This window comes from Littorina saxatilis, linkage group LG7 (genome assembly GCF_037325665.1).
Source record: "Littorina saxatilis isolate snail1 linkage group LG7, US_GU_Lsax_2.0, whole genome shotgun sequence".
Lineage (NCBI taxonomy): Eukaryota > Metazoa > Mollusca > Gastropoda > Littorinimorpha > Littorinidae > Littorina > Littorina saxatilis.
This window is the reverse complement of record NC_090251.1, coordinates 12,770,211-12,784,282: the sequence shown is the minus strand read 5'-3', so window position 1 is coordinate 12,784,282 and position 14,072 is coordinate 12,770,211. Positions and strand designations below refer to the sequence as shown.

Here is a 14,072-nt window from a genome sequence, read left to right as displayed (position 1 = left end):
CACCTTTTTGACTTGGCCGTACCCAAGCAAAAAGGCAAAAAAAATCATAACTAATTCCATGTTGACTTTTTGGTGGGGTGGACCTATTGTTCCAGACTCGCCTTGATTAGAGCAACACAAGTGCAGTGTCCAACAGCTTTTAAAATTTGTTTTGACCTCTTGACAATGTACATGTCAACAATCCCTGTTGTGTAGTAAGAAAAAATCTTCATTTTTCCCCTTTCTCCACTTTCTCTTTCATGAGGGAGGGATAATCACACATAGTACGCCAGTGAGGTTAGAATGGTGAGGTGGGGTCTGAGGCTGGTAAGGGATTTGGGGGTAGGACCGACGAGAGGGCACGGATTCGGCGGTTCGCCGTGTCGAGTCAACTTCATATAGATCTGTGTAGGCAATCAACAGCCCCAGCCGATCTGGATCTGTTCAAGTCAAAAGTAAAGTCAAGGATACGAAGAAGTTTACTGAAAAACATCGATCCCAAGGACTCATGTTGTAACTTTTCAAAGCAGTTACATTCAATCAAAGCTCTATCCACATTAAACCGAACGGGAATCGTCGAAGATCCACGCAACTTCACTGCAATGTCGAAAACGAACTCATAATGTCACCGCAGATCTATATATAGTTGGTTTTGGTTTTGTGTCGCAGCAAAGAAACGAAGCAAATCTCCGGCTTTTAGACTATTTCACACTAAAAAACCCGTTCATTTAGCGGGTTATTAAAATATATTTCTTTGAGGTTGCAAGGCAATGGCATCGCTGAGATGTACTCCTTCGAACACACGACACAGGTTAGAAATTGACTTCATTTGGGCGCTTTTTACGGCCAAAACAGAGTGAGCTTTTTGACGGGTTTATGGAAAAATCACTTCGGGGGCATGTCTAAAATCCTGTGTACAGTGCCAAATCATACATCATTCAAAAGAGCAAAGTATGTTCTTTATTCTAACATATGGGCTAGGGTAAGTCATAGATATAAATAGACAGTGTCTGTCTATTATATCTGTAGGCAAGTGTATTCCATTCCTTCGATAGTCTCGTCATCTACACTTGCGTGAACAATGCAATTTTGAGTCTGTTTTGCATAAAAGACCTGCGAGATTTGTAGAAGTCAAAACAACAACTTACAGTCCAGCCTCTCAACTTTCGTTCCATGCAATTTGTTTGTCTGTACGTATAGACTGAGGGGTGCCCCGAAATGATTTGTAATCACTCCCGCAGTGGGGCACTGCGGTTATGAAATTAAAGGCCCCTCCTGTTTTTGGAACCGCAGGAGCTTTCTAGTTTGCTGTTTGGTAGATTTTTGGTTCCTCTTTCCTGTCATGCTCTCTTTTTCTTCATGAATTCTTTTCTTTTTTCTGCCTTCTTGCTCATTCACCTGTATTTTTTCCAAAAATCTCTTCTCTTGCCGCTTGTCTCGCGATTCATGTATAGTTTAATCTGTTAGTGTTCTGATGTAAGTCCAGCAGTAGATAGGTTAAGCCTATTTTAACATACTGGAAACTGGTAATCTTCCAGTAGGTATTAATTTAGTTTTACTAAAGCCTGCTGGGACACAAGTAATGGGTTAGTGCATTTGTAAACAGGAATCGCTTGACAAGTGGCCCCCTTCATCCCCCCCTTCCTCGTCCTGATATGGCTCTGCGTAGTCGGCTGGACGTTAAGCAACAAATAAACAAACAAACAAACAAACATTTGTAATCACAACATTCACAGACTTCAAATACGCCATTGAAAACTCGTCCACGTGCGTTTTAGATATACTTGGGACTAAAACTGTCGTACCTACCAAAGGCCGCTTCGCGTAAGAAAATGACTACCAGAGTCGCAAGGCTCGGGATTTTTTTTACAAGAATTTTATATTTCGTTGTTCTAGTCCGAATGAATATGAAGATATGGCGAGTTGAAAACGCCGATTCTTTCGCCAGAAACACGTCTGTTTCCACACCGGAAAGAAGGAATGGACTGAGCTACTAGAAGCACGGCGCCGTGCGTACAATCGATCGAATGATGTTATTCACACAATACCACTTGGCGATCTCTAAAAAATCATTTAAAAACGAACTAGTTGACATGTAATGAAACTATTTACTGAAATCAAGAAGTATCTTAGTTCTAGCCGTGCATATGACACACCCTTTCGCGAAAGCACACTGAACCGTGTGTATACGCATTCGCACCCGCAAACCACCAACCCAGGCGGGTTATCCAGATCCAGATCCAGATCCAGATCCAAGGGAAGTAACTCAGTGAGTATAAACATGAGCAGGAACCGCAACCCGAACACACTCGTAACACCTTAAGAGCTCTCAGCTAAGAGTGGGACAGAAGTTAGGAACGACGCGTTTCGTGATCCATCTTTGGGATCGAGCAAAGAAGCGCTATTTTTAGTGGCTAAACGGAGTTTCCCGATTAGTTGCGTCACATCCGGTTGAAGGTCACAACATCCGTTTGAAAGCAGACGAAAAGCTGATGATAACATCGATCCAAACAAAGTACCCTGATAGCATGCTAACGTTAATTTAACGTTAATTTAACGTTTGCATGGTTAGATTTTGGTTTACGGTTAGCATTAAACGTTAAATTAACGTTAAATTAACGTTAGCAGAAAAACGGTTCTAAAGCAAACGTTAAATTAACGTTAAATTAACGTTAGCAAGCAAACCGTTTTCATGGCAAACCTTTTTTAAACGTTAATTTAACGTTTGCCTGAAAACCAATATAAAACGGTTTGCATTGAAACGTTAAAATAACGTTAAATAAACGTTTACACATAACCGTTCAATATCATGTATATGCTGTCACTGAAGAATTCTCGAAATTGTATTTTAATGATAAAGTGATGTTAAAAGCTAGAGATTTTCGAAATTTTATGACAGATATGAAATATAGTCCACCCTGCTGTGTTCGATTTTGGCTGAACAAACTTGGTATTAGTATTGAAGAAAAAGTTTGGCTTAATGCAAAAGAAACAACAACAGAAACCAGACTAAAAGAATTACAGTGGAAGATATTACACAATATATACCCAACCAATATTCTCCTCTTAAAAATGGGACTCGCAAATAATGATAAATGTCCATACTGTATTGAACAAGTTGATTACATTGAACATTTCTTTTTCTATTGCAGTAAAATTCACCATTTGTGGAAGCATGTTGAAACATTGTTCTACAATCGATATAACATAGCAATTATTCTACAAGCAACAGATGTGTTGATTTATGTGCGAGATAAGAATGGTTTGACACATGAAATGTTTAAGTATCTTACCCATTTAATCTTGATTGGAAAAATGTGTATAAGTAAATTTAGATATGGGACACCCCTTGAAATATTATTTATTTTTCAAAGGGACTTAACCCTCAGGGGCCTGGTATAAGTTGAGTGTTAAAAAAGATTTGGTGTACTGGAAACTGAGCTGAACATTAGGAATAAATTTATGTTATGATTATTTTTATTTATTTATTTATTTGAACATATTAGTTTACTGATAAGGTTCATTGATTTAAAAATTGTACACATTTGAAAAGAAAAGACCTATGAAGAAGGTTTGCTCCAAGCCACAAAAAGATATAATAAAAAGGCAAAAAATAATTGTAGTAGCAAACCTGCATGCAACTGAGGTTAAAAAAAAAAAAAAAAAAAAAAAAAAAAAAAAAAACGTTCAATATCAAACCATTTTTAAACGTTAATTTAACGTTTGCCTGAAAACCAATATAAAACGGTTTGCATTGAAACGTTAAAATAACGTTAAATAAACGTTTACACATAACCGTTCAATATCAAACCATTTTTAAACGTTAATTTAACGTTTGCCTGAAAACCAATATAAAACGGTTTGCATTGAAACGTTAAAATAACGTTAAATTAACGTTGGCACATAACCGTTCAAAATCAAACCAATTTCAAACGTTAATTTAACGTTTGCCCGAAAACACAAAAAAAACGGTTTGCACTGAAACGTTAAAAAAAACGTTAAATAAACGTTGACACATAACCGTTCAAAATCAAAGCAAAAGCAAAAAAAAAAAAAAAAAAAAAAAATGTTGTTATTGTTGTGGTGGTAACATTGACATTAACAATAACAAGCAAAAAAAAAAAAAATTGAATTTTTTTTTTTTTTTTTTTAAATAAAAATTAAAAAAAAATAAAATTGACATATTATATCAAAAACAAACGTTTCAAAAAAATGTATTTGTAAAAAAAAAAAAAATAAAAAAAATTACCATAATGTAACGTTAAATTAACGTTAGTTTTATGTTTTATGGCTAACGTTTATTTCATGTTTTATGGCTAACCTTAAATTAACGTTAGATTTAGGTTAGTTTGCTCATCAAGATAAACGTTAAATTAACGTTAACATTTAACGTTAATTCAACCAAAATAAAACCATAATATAACGTTAAATTAACGTTAATTTAACGTTTACCGCTAATATCAATTTGACCAAAATAAAAGTATAATACAATGGCTGTTTGAACGTATTTTTCACGTTGAGTGCAAACATTAAAAAGAACCCCCCAAAAAACATAATCAAACGAATCATAAGGAAAATAATTTTTTTTAATTTTTTATTTTGCTTTTTAAATTTTTTTCTTATTTGAAGATGCATTTCCCATAGTCTTTTCTGTCTGCTGTTGTTGTAGTGTTATATATGTAGCTAAAACCATGTTAAAAAAAGACAAGCAAACACCAACATGTAAAGTCAAATCAAAGTTTGAAAAAGGTTTTTGGTGAGAACAGTTAACTTTGCAGCTAACGCTATATGATCTTGTTGTATTACTTAATCCGGAGAGCATGCAGGCTGTTGATTTTTTTGATTTTTTATCTCTGTCTCATTGCAAGGATGGTACTGGCCAGGTCTCATATTTTGAGCCAAAGACTGTACATGCTAACATAAAACAAAACAAGAAAAATAAATAAAACCATTAGAAACATGTTTTGACAATATGTTGTAAACATTCATTCATCATTCCTTGATATTTCCACAATATAAAAAATAAAAAATAAAACCATGATAAAAATGTCAAAAGTTGAATCAGTTCTAAAGTTTCTAGAAGTGAGTTTGGATATATATATATATACCACACTTTTAGGTTCTGTACCTAGAAATTTACCAATTCTATTCCATCTTTTGGGTTTAAAAAGTTCTTTGCAGATATATATATTATACATCCAAAATGATGCCACAAGAGACAAGGAAATATGAGGTTATTTGCAACACCACCAGCAGAGGAAGAAGTCGCTCACTTTGCAGCAGCAGATACAAAGAATTGTTGAATTTGAAGCAGGAGCAGACACAGAAGTTGTTGAATGTGTAGTATCTGCAGCAGACAAAGAAGTTGTTGAATTTACAGCAGAAGATATATTTGTTAAATCTGCAGCAGCACACAAAGAACTCATTCACTTTGCAGCAGCTCCAGACAACAAGAATTGTTGAATTTTAAGCAGGAGCAGACACAGAAGTTGTTAAGTTTGCAGCAGGAGCAGCAGCAGACAAAAAAGTTGTTGAATTTGCAGCAGACGATATACTTGTTAAATCTGCAGCAGCAAACAAAGAAGTCATTCACTTTGCAGCAGCACCAGTCAACAAGAATTGTTGAATTTTAAGCAGGAGCAGACACAGAAGTTGTTAAGTTTGCAGCAGCAACAGACAAAGAAGTTGTTGAATTTGCAGCAGACGATATATTTGTTAAATCTGCAGCAGTAGCCATGGAAAAAGTTGTTGATACAACCAGTGCAGACGATGACATGTCTGCAATAGGCGACTTTGAAGATCTGCTCCACATGCTATGACACCTGCAAAGACAAAGAATGCAACAATCTTAAAACATAAAGAATTCAGTGTTATTTGAGAACTTCAGTGTAAACACTATAATTATGTCTTCTTTGTTGGTGTTCTTTGCTGAACATAGAACTGAAGGTAAATAAGGTTTAAATTGTCTTTGCATAATGCCAATATTGTTGAATTTACTTCTGTGAATTTGCTAACTTTGATAGCATCATTCTGTGTTTGAATGAAATGCTCTATGTCAATGCTGCCTGGCACGGACAACAGCCCTACCCACCCATCCACCCCCACCCCACCTACACACACACAGAACACCTTCCCAAAAATGTTCCCCAGACTAAGACAATGGAATGTCAGTTGGACCTTGACTAAAAATATGTATAGGTAAAGATGTCCCAGCTACAACAAATTGTTCTGTCAGAAGACCTCCTACATGTCGAAATTGGCCGACCAGCCAAGAATTACATGTATCAATGACCCTATGCTGAGGCCTGACAATAACACTGCCTTCTCTCAAATATGATTTTCTGTTATATAATAATATGACTGCTGGAACATTCATCTTAGCGTTAAACAAGGATTTTACCTGCAAACACACACACACACACACACACACACACAGTGACACACACAGTGACACACACTTACTTGGCCTCAACAGCCAGAATGTCGGGGTTGTACCTTGTAGTTTACATCCCTGTGAATGCTTTCTGTTCCATCCTCATGGTAATTCCTCCCACCCTGCAATGAAAGCATTGATGTGTGAATTGCATTAATCACAATAGTCTAAACACACTCAAATCTTTAGTTGTTAATGAAGACAGAGAGATAGAGAGTGGGAATGGGGGGGGGGGGGGGAGGGAGAGAGCAGTTGTCAATCAAACCTTGTTTTAAGTGTCTTTGAATAGATCATTTTCGAAAATTACTCCCCATGCCTCTCCTGAGATCTCTTATTTACTGTACAGTAATGCATTTGACCTGAAGCTGTAAGATTGAACAGTAAGTGCCCTGGGTGCACATGTGTGGAAAGTATCAGATTGAGAGAGAGAGAGAGAAATTTTCAGATTGAGAAAGAGAGAGAGAGAGAGAGAGAGAGAGAGAGAGAGAGAGAGAGAGAGAGAGAGAGAGAGAGAGAGAGAGAGAGAGAGAGTAACAGACAGAGTCTAGAGACAGAAAGACACAGAGAGAGACTGAAACAGAGAAAGAAAGAGACAGAAGGCAGGAAAGAAAGAGAGAGAAATCCACCTTTCCAATCGTTATGCATGATATTGCTTTGATATTTGTGACTCGTATGAAAAATAAGTCAACAATCACAATGCCAACGGATCGAGAACTATGAATCACAACATTACCTGAATTTCTTCAGTGCTGAAAGTTCCATTTGCCATTCGCCTCAGCGTCACAAGATCTGTAGTGTGTATTCCTGATATGCTGAAGTGTAGCATGTTATCTTATACATGTATCAGCAGTCACACTGACTTTGAAGTTGCTAGCGTGTTAAAAACTGTTACAGAAACTTTTTTTAATTTCGATTTCAGTTCCACAGTGAAAAGTTTGAGACTGAGAGTAATGTCCCTTGGCGATCAAGGGAGGTCACTCAGAATTTTCGTTTCTAGTTATCAAAGGACGTAACGGCAAGTTGTGCTGTCTGCTGATGAGGAAGATTGGGAACTGGCACTGGCAGAACTTTGCAAGAGCACTATGATACACCAACAGAACCAGACTGGACAGTCCAATACTAAGACCGAAGGCGCAAGACATAACTGGACTGGTTTCAAGATTTTTACAAACTTTGAGTGAGTATTCGTATTGCCTATGGAACTTGGAAGATAGATTTGCTAATTATTGAGACTAGATCAGATGTATTTTTTATCTCTTGGAATACATGACTGATGAGACTAAAAAGTTTGCTTTGTTTCTTAGGTGTGTGTGTGTGTGTGTCACTGTGTGTGTGTCACCGTGTGTGTGTTTAGGTGTTTGCTGTTTTTCTTTATTGTTGTTGTTGCCTGAAATGGTGATTTTAACTAAGAATCCTTTTATGATTCTGTTGTGCATAATAAATAGCTTTTATTCTTTCAGATTTATACCACAAAAAAACTGTCTGCATTTGGTGGGGAGGTGCCTTAACTGGTCAAAAGAAAAGTGAGCTGATTGATGGCATGGCCGTTCATCGCATTTGGATGGGAAAAGGCAAAACCAATTTCCATTCTTCAACAAGCTGAAGGTTTGCATTGGAAAACAGTAAGTGGGTTTTTTAAATGAGTTTTCAATGTAACTGACAGAACAATTTGTTGTGTAATTATTATATAATCAGTTGTGTAATGCTTGCAAAACACACACACACACATGTACACACGCATCCCCCATCCCACCCCACCCCTTTCCACATGTATACATTACATACACATACAAACTCCAATTTGAACTGTACCTGTTTCAGTGGTGGACCTTTCTGGTGACCTGTAATTACTCAACTGTCTGTTGGAACATATTAGGGAAAATAATCTATCAATGTGCTTTTGTAAATTTGTGGGTTAAATCAGAATTACTTTCAATTCTGTTTCCAGTCCTTTGTGCAAATTCGTATTAATTGGACATTATTTCTTTCAGATGAAAAAAATCCTGTCTACAATCGGAGAGAGAGAGGTGGCAATGGGAGGGGGCCACAGTCTGAAGAATGGCTGTACCAAAGCATGCAGTTGGAAGGGGACAACCCATCAAGGTTTACAATTATCAGCTTTGAAAACAGTGAGTACAATTTGGTACATCAGGGCCTCACATCCACGTCGGACATCGGACATATGAGGATATTTTTTTCAAATGTCCTATACATTTTTCATGCAGGAGGACAAATGTCCTATTGTTTTTGTCACAAAGTGGTCAATGTCCGATTATTCTATCATTTGATCCGGACATCGTCAGTACTTCTCAATTTACAGTGGTTTGAATGCTATTTTATCGATGTATTGCGAAGCAATGTGCAGCAGACAAAATTAGACACTTTGTGCCTCTAGTACCAAAGAGTTTCCAAGGCTCGCAACTTGGAATGCTCGAAGCCAGTTGAGAGTTGCCTCCCTTCGCGCTTTCCCCGAAAATAACAAATATGCCGCCTAAACAAAAACTGATCCCAGAAAAGGGACAGAAGAAATTACACTTCAAGTCCCTTCCCTCATCATTTGTCAGTAGCACGGAAACTGAGCTTCCTCCAGCCCCAGAGCAGTTAGAGCCCGATCGCCCAGGTGAGAATGTCGATCGCGATAGTCAAACATCGGAGCCGAAGAAAGACACTACCCCCTCCCTCACCCCCACGCGTAACTTCGTCTCAAGCTGGGCGACATCATTCCCGTGTGTGTCGCATGACCCAGAGAGGAAACTTATGTTTTGCACCTCATGTCAGCACACAGGGAAGTCCAACACTTTTACCGTTGGCTGTTCGAACTTTAGCAAATCGGCCCTTACCGATCATCAGGAAACCAAAGACCATGCTGTTAGTGTGCAAGTGTCATCTCTCCAGAGAGACAAGGAGATAGTTGAAACCCGACAGCTGACAAAACAAGAAAAGGGGGCAGCTGTGGCAGTCAAAGCTGCTCACTTTTTGCCAAGAAAAGTATTTTTGTTCTTTTACCCTCGTGCCAAGAAACTTGTCAAGTTTAATTATATTTACGTTTTGTTAGGGGAAAAAAATGTCCTATTGATTTGCTTTTGTTCAGGACAAATGTCCTATCACTTTTACATTGGCCAGGACATTTGTCCTATGCTACCTCTCATGGATGTGAGGCCCTGGGTACATGTATAATTATTGCTTGCAACAGACCCACAACCCACACACACACACTCATATAAATTCATATATCAACCGTTTCTGTTTCAGTGATGGACTGGTATGATGAACTTTTCTGTCTTTAAGTTTAATAACATTTAGGAAAACCTGTTGTCATTCTGTGCTTGTTTTTTTGTGATAAGGCCTAAAAAAAAAATAACCCGACCTACCCTATTTTTGGGGGCCGACCCTATAACTTTTTATTACATTTGTCAAAAAACAACCCAAAAAACCCAAATAAACGAGTGCAGAAAACGCAATGAAAGCGAAAGCGCCCGAGTCGCACACTTATTTCCCTGTCAACTAGGTTTAATTTGTACACGTTAGAAAAAAAAGTAAAAAAAAAAAAAGTGATTGCCTACCTTCCTACCCTATTTTATTTTGGCTATGTTACCGTAACCACACCTATTTTTTTTGTGTGCCTAACTGAGAATCCTTGTTCTCATTCCTGTGCACATGACATGTATTTATATTGACTTTTATTCGCTCAGATAACAAACAAGTCTGCAATTGGTGGGAAGGTGTCTGGACTGGTGGGAAGAATGATGAGTTCATTGATGACAGATGATTGTACCAAAGTCATTCAATCAGAAGGGGGAAAAACATCGAAGTTTCCATTGTCTGTGCTGAAAGTTCACACTGTTGACCAGTAAGTGAATTGTTTAACTCAGTGTCGTCTTTTTTACATTTAGTCAAGTTTTGACTAAATGTTTTAACGTAGAGGGGGGAATCGAGACGAGGGTCGTGGTGTATGTGCGTGTGTGTGTGTCTGTCTGTGTGTGTGTGTGTGTGTAGAGCGATTCAGACTAAACTACTGGACCGATCTTTCTGAAATTTGACATGAGAGTTCCTGGGAATGATATCCCCATACGTTTTTTTCATTTTTTTGATAAATGTCTTTGATGACGTCATATCCGGCTTTTCGTGAAAGTTGAGGCGGCACTGTCACGCCCTCATTTTTCAACCAAATTGGTTGAAATTTTGGTCAAGTAATCTTCGACGAAGCCCGGACTTCGATATTGCATTTCAGCTTGGTGGCTTAAAAATTAATTAATGACTTTGGTCATTAAAAAACTGAAAATTGTAAAAAAAAGAAATTTTTTTATAAAACGATCCAAATTTACGTTCATCTTATTCTCCAACATTTGCTGATTCCAAAAACATATAAATATGTTATATTTGGATTAAAAACAAGCTCTGAAAATTAAATATATAATTCGAAATCAATTTAAAAACACTTTCATCTTATTCCTTGTCGGTTCCTGATTCCAAAAACATATAGATATGATATGTTTGGATTAAAAACACGCTCAGAAAGTTAAAACGAAGAGAGGTAAAGAAAAGCGTGCTATCCTCCTCAGCGCAACTACTAAACCGCTCTTCTTGTCAATTTCACTGCCTTTGCCGTGAGCGGTGGACTGACGATGCTACGAGTATACGGTCTTGCTGCGTTGCGTTGCGTTCAGTTTCATTCTGTGAGTTCGACAGCTACTTGACTAAATGTATTTTCGCCTTACGCGACTTGTTTTTTCCTGTGGTGCTTAATTTCAATATCAGTTGTGTAATGCTTGCAACATACACACACACACACACACACACTCTCTCTCTCTCTTTCTCTCTTGTTACAAATTGGGCTGAGACTTTTGATTTTGCATATATGTGGACTTGCGCCTGTGTGTGTGTGTGTATGCGCGTCTGTGTGTGTGTGTGTCTGTGTGTATGTGTGTATGTGTGTATACATGGGTGTGTTTCTTAGTACATGTATTGTATGTGTTTGTTACTGCTAATGTGTGTGTATGTGTGTTTGTAAGTGTATGTTTTTGTTAGTGTATGTGTCTGTTGTGTGTGTGTGTGTGTGTGTGTGTGTGTGTGTGTGTGTGTGTGTGTGATTTAGTTTGTAATCCCAGCCATTGACTAAGAACCATTTTTCCTTCTCTATCCCAGGTTGGTATCCTGCATAAGATTATGACCACTTCAAAGTCAGGGAGCTGGGCCTGGCCACATAGTTCAAACAGAAGTTGAACTCCCTCACCATTACCATCATCATATTCTGTGAGGTGGACTTCACCTACGACCAGAAGTTTGACCAGCGTCAAAGAGCGAGTGCAGGCAGCTGCTAGTGCTACAGGACATCATTGCGCGCCATCTCACTAACAAGATTCAACACCTTTGCTGACCCACAGCTTCTGAATGCTGTGTTTGCAAAGCAGCCCGGCATCAAGCCTTATTTACATGGGTGCCATCATTCAGGACTAACACCAACAGTTCATAAACAAATATTCACTGTGCACACACATGTTTGGCAAAGTGGTGCAGAAAACATGCAGTCTTGCTGCTTGTTAATTTTTATTCATCGATGATTGTTTTTCATCTAGCTACTCCACAAAATATGTTAATATCTTTTGTGATAGCAAGAATCTTAATGAAATGAAGCAGAGCGCTATTTTAAGATCTGAGAAACAAAGGGACGTAATTGCTCTGCTATATGACATGTGCAACAAGAGTAAGTGAGATTATGTGGAAGCAATTTTCTTGGCACCTGTGAGAATAACACGCTTTGGAATGAACAAGAGACTTTACATCCTTGTCACACGTGTATGCATTAATAGCGCTTACATCCCTTTGTTTCTCATATTTTGTGCTACTGACTTGCTTGTATTACTGATTGTGCAAATACTTTGTATTGTTTTCATCTCTGATTTTGTCATTAACAGTGATCGCTGTCGATAATGAGTTTGCACAGCCCTATGGTATTTACCTAGATGAACCCATACCAACGCATTGTGATTGAAATTCTTAATTGCTGATCCTGTTATCGCCTTCTGATGATTTTTTTTATCAAGTTCAAACTAGTCAATGTAGCGTTGCTTCAATGAGATTAAGTCCACACATAATTTTTGTCTGCCCGATTGATAATACTATGCTGTGGTATTTTACTGAGACTGAAAAATGTGTTGTAATATTTTTTTAGTTCACATTTTCATGTTTTAGCAATTGAAGGAATTTAATATGCATTGTTCAACATTTTAAAAGTGTTACTGTTATCAAATTAGTATTCACTTATTGAATTGGTAAAGACCTCAACAATTTAAATTTTAAATAAAATTTGTGATCTTGAATTTTCTGTGCATTAATTCAAATTTGTATTTGCAAATGTTATTTTAATGTTTTCAGGAGAACGTAAATTTAATGTTTGCATGTTAACGTTAATTTAACGTTTGCATGTGAACGTTAATTTAACGTTTGCATGTGAACGTTAATTTAACGTTTGCATGTGAACGTTAATTTAACGTTTGCATGAGAACGTTTGATTTTGGTTTTGTTTTGGTTAATTTTATGTTTGCATGCAAACGTTAAAAAAACGTTAAATAAACGTTAATAAAACGTTTTATTTTGGTTATTTTTATGTTAGCAAAAAACGTTAAAAAAACGTTAAATAAACGTTAATAAAACGTTTCTTTTTGGTTTTATTTTGGTTATTTTTACGTTAGCAATAAACGTTTAAAAAACGTTAAAATAACGTTAATCTAACCGTTATATTATGGTTTGATTTTGGTTTTATTTTGGTTATTTTTATGTTTGCAAAAACGTTAAATTAACGTTAATTTTAACGTTATATTATGGTTAGATTAACGTTAAATTAACGTTAGATTAACGTTAAATGTTAACGTTAATTTAACGTTTTATCACATGAGCAAATTAACGTTAAATTAACGTTAGCGGTAAACGTTAAATTAACGTTTACCGCTAACGTTAATTTAACGTTAATTTAACGTTAGCATGCTAACTGGGTAAGGACACATTTACACATAGAGAAATAATAACCCTCCTTTCCAATGTTAACAAAAGCAACGCGATCGTGGAGGCTTGTTTTTCTAGCCCCGTCACAAAACGAATAAAACATGAGACTTGGTACCTGTACATACGTATGTATGTAGATCTAGATCTGAATGACGTCCTTGACATCGTCCATAATGAATTTTCTAGGCCTCAAATTTGTTAATAACTTCTACATCTGTGGACCGAATCACTTGATATATATGGGATACTTAAACTTCAGCCTATGCATGACCCTTCCACAAATTGACAAATGTATAGATCAAAATAATGGTCTGACTTGTGTGCATTTTCAAAAAAGGTTGTCAAATTCGGGGATCGACTCAACAGCACGAGGTTTGTAATTGAGCAGTAGCCGAACTAACCCGATTTCAGCCCTCAAGAGTGTTAGCTTTGGGATAATTCGAATGACATCGTATACCTGAATCAACATTAGACAGTGAGTTAATTGAGTATAGCAATTACAGGCAGGATCAGGGCATTTCCAATGGATGAATGCGTTCATGTCATTAATGAATTCTGCGCGGCATTGCGAAAGTGTAACGGGGTTATTTTCCGGTGCGTCCCGCTAGCGCTACGTGTCATTTGTGCTACGTATCGTTTGCGCTATTTTCTGTAGTGC

General features: G+C 37.2%; 2 long non-coding RNA genes across 2 annotated transcripts; one reads left to right on the top strand and one right to left on the bottom strand.

The window, feature by feature from the left end:
- Positions 1 to 4,613: 4,613 nt before the first annotated feature.
- LOC138970717 (uncharacterized) lies at positions 4,614 to 7,302 on the bottom strand. Its single transcript, XR_011457056.1, has 3 exons — positions 7,146 to 7,302; positions 6,442 to 6,534; positions 4,614 to 5,801 (listed from the first exon to the last, which is right to left on the bottom strand). It is a non-coding gene; the product is annotated as an uncharacterized lncRNA (long non-coding RNA).
- Positions 7,303 to 7,304: 2 nt separating this feature from the next.
- LOC138970716 (uncharacterized) lies at positions 7,305 to 12,152 on the top strand. The gene is made up of 5 exons (XR_011457055.1): positions 7,305 to 7,589; positions 7,873 to 8,034; positions 8,404 to 8,541; positions 10,105 to 10,262; positions 11,558 to 12,152. It is a non-coding gene; the product is annotated as an uncharacterized lncRNA (long non-coding RNA).
- Positions 12,153 to 14,072: the final 1,920 nt, after the last annotated feature.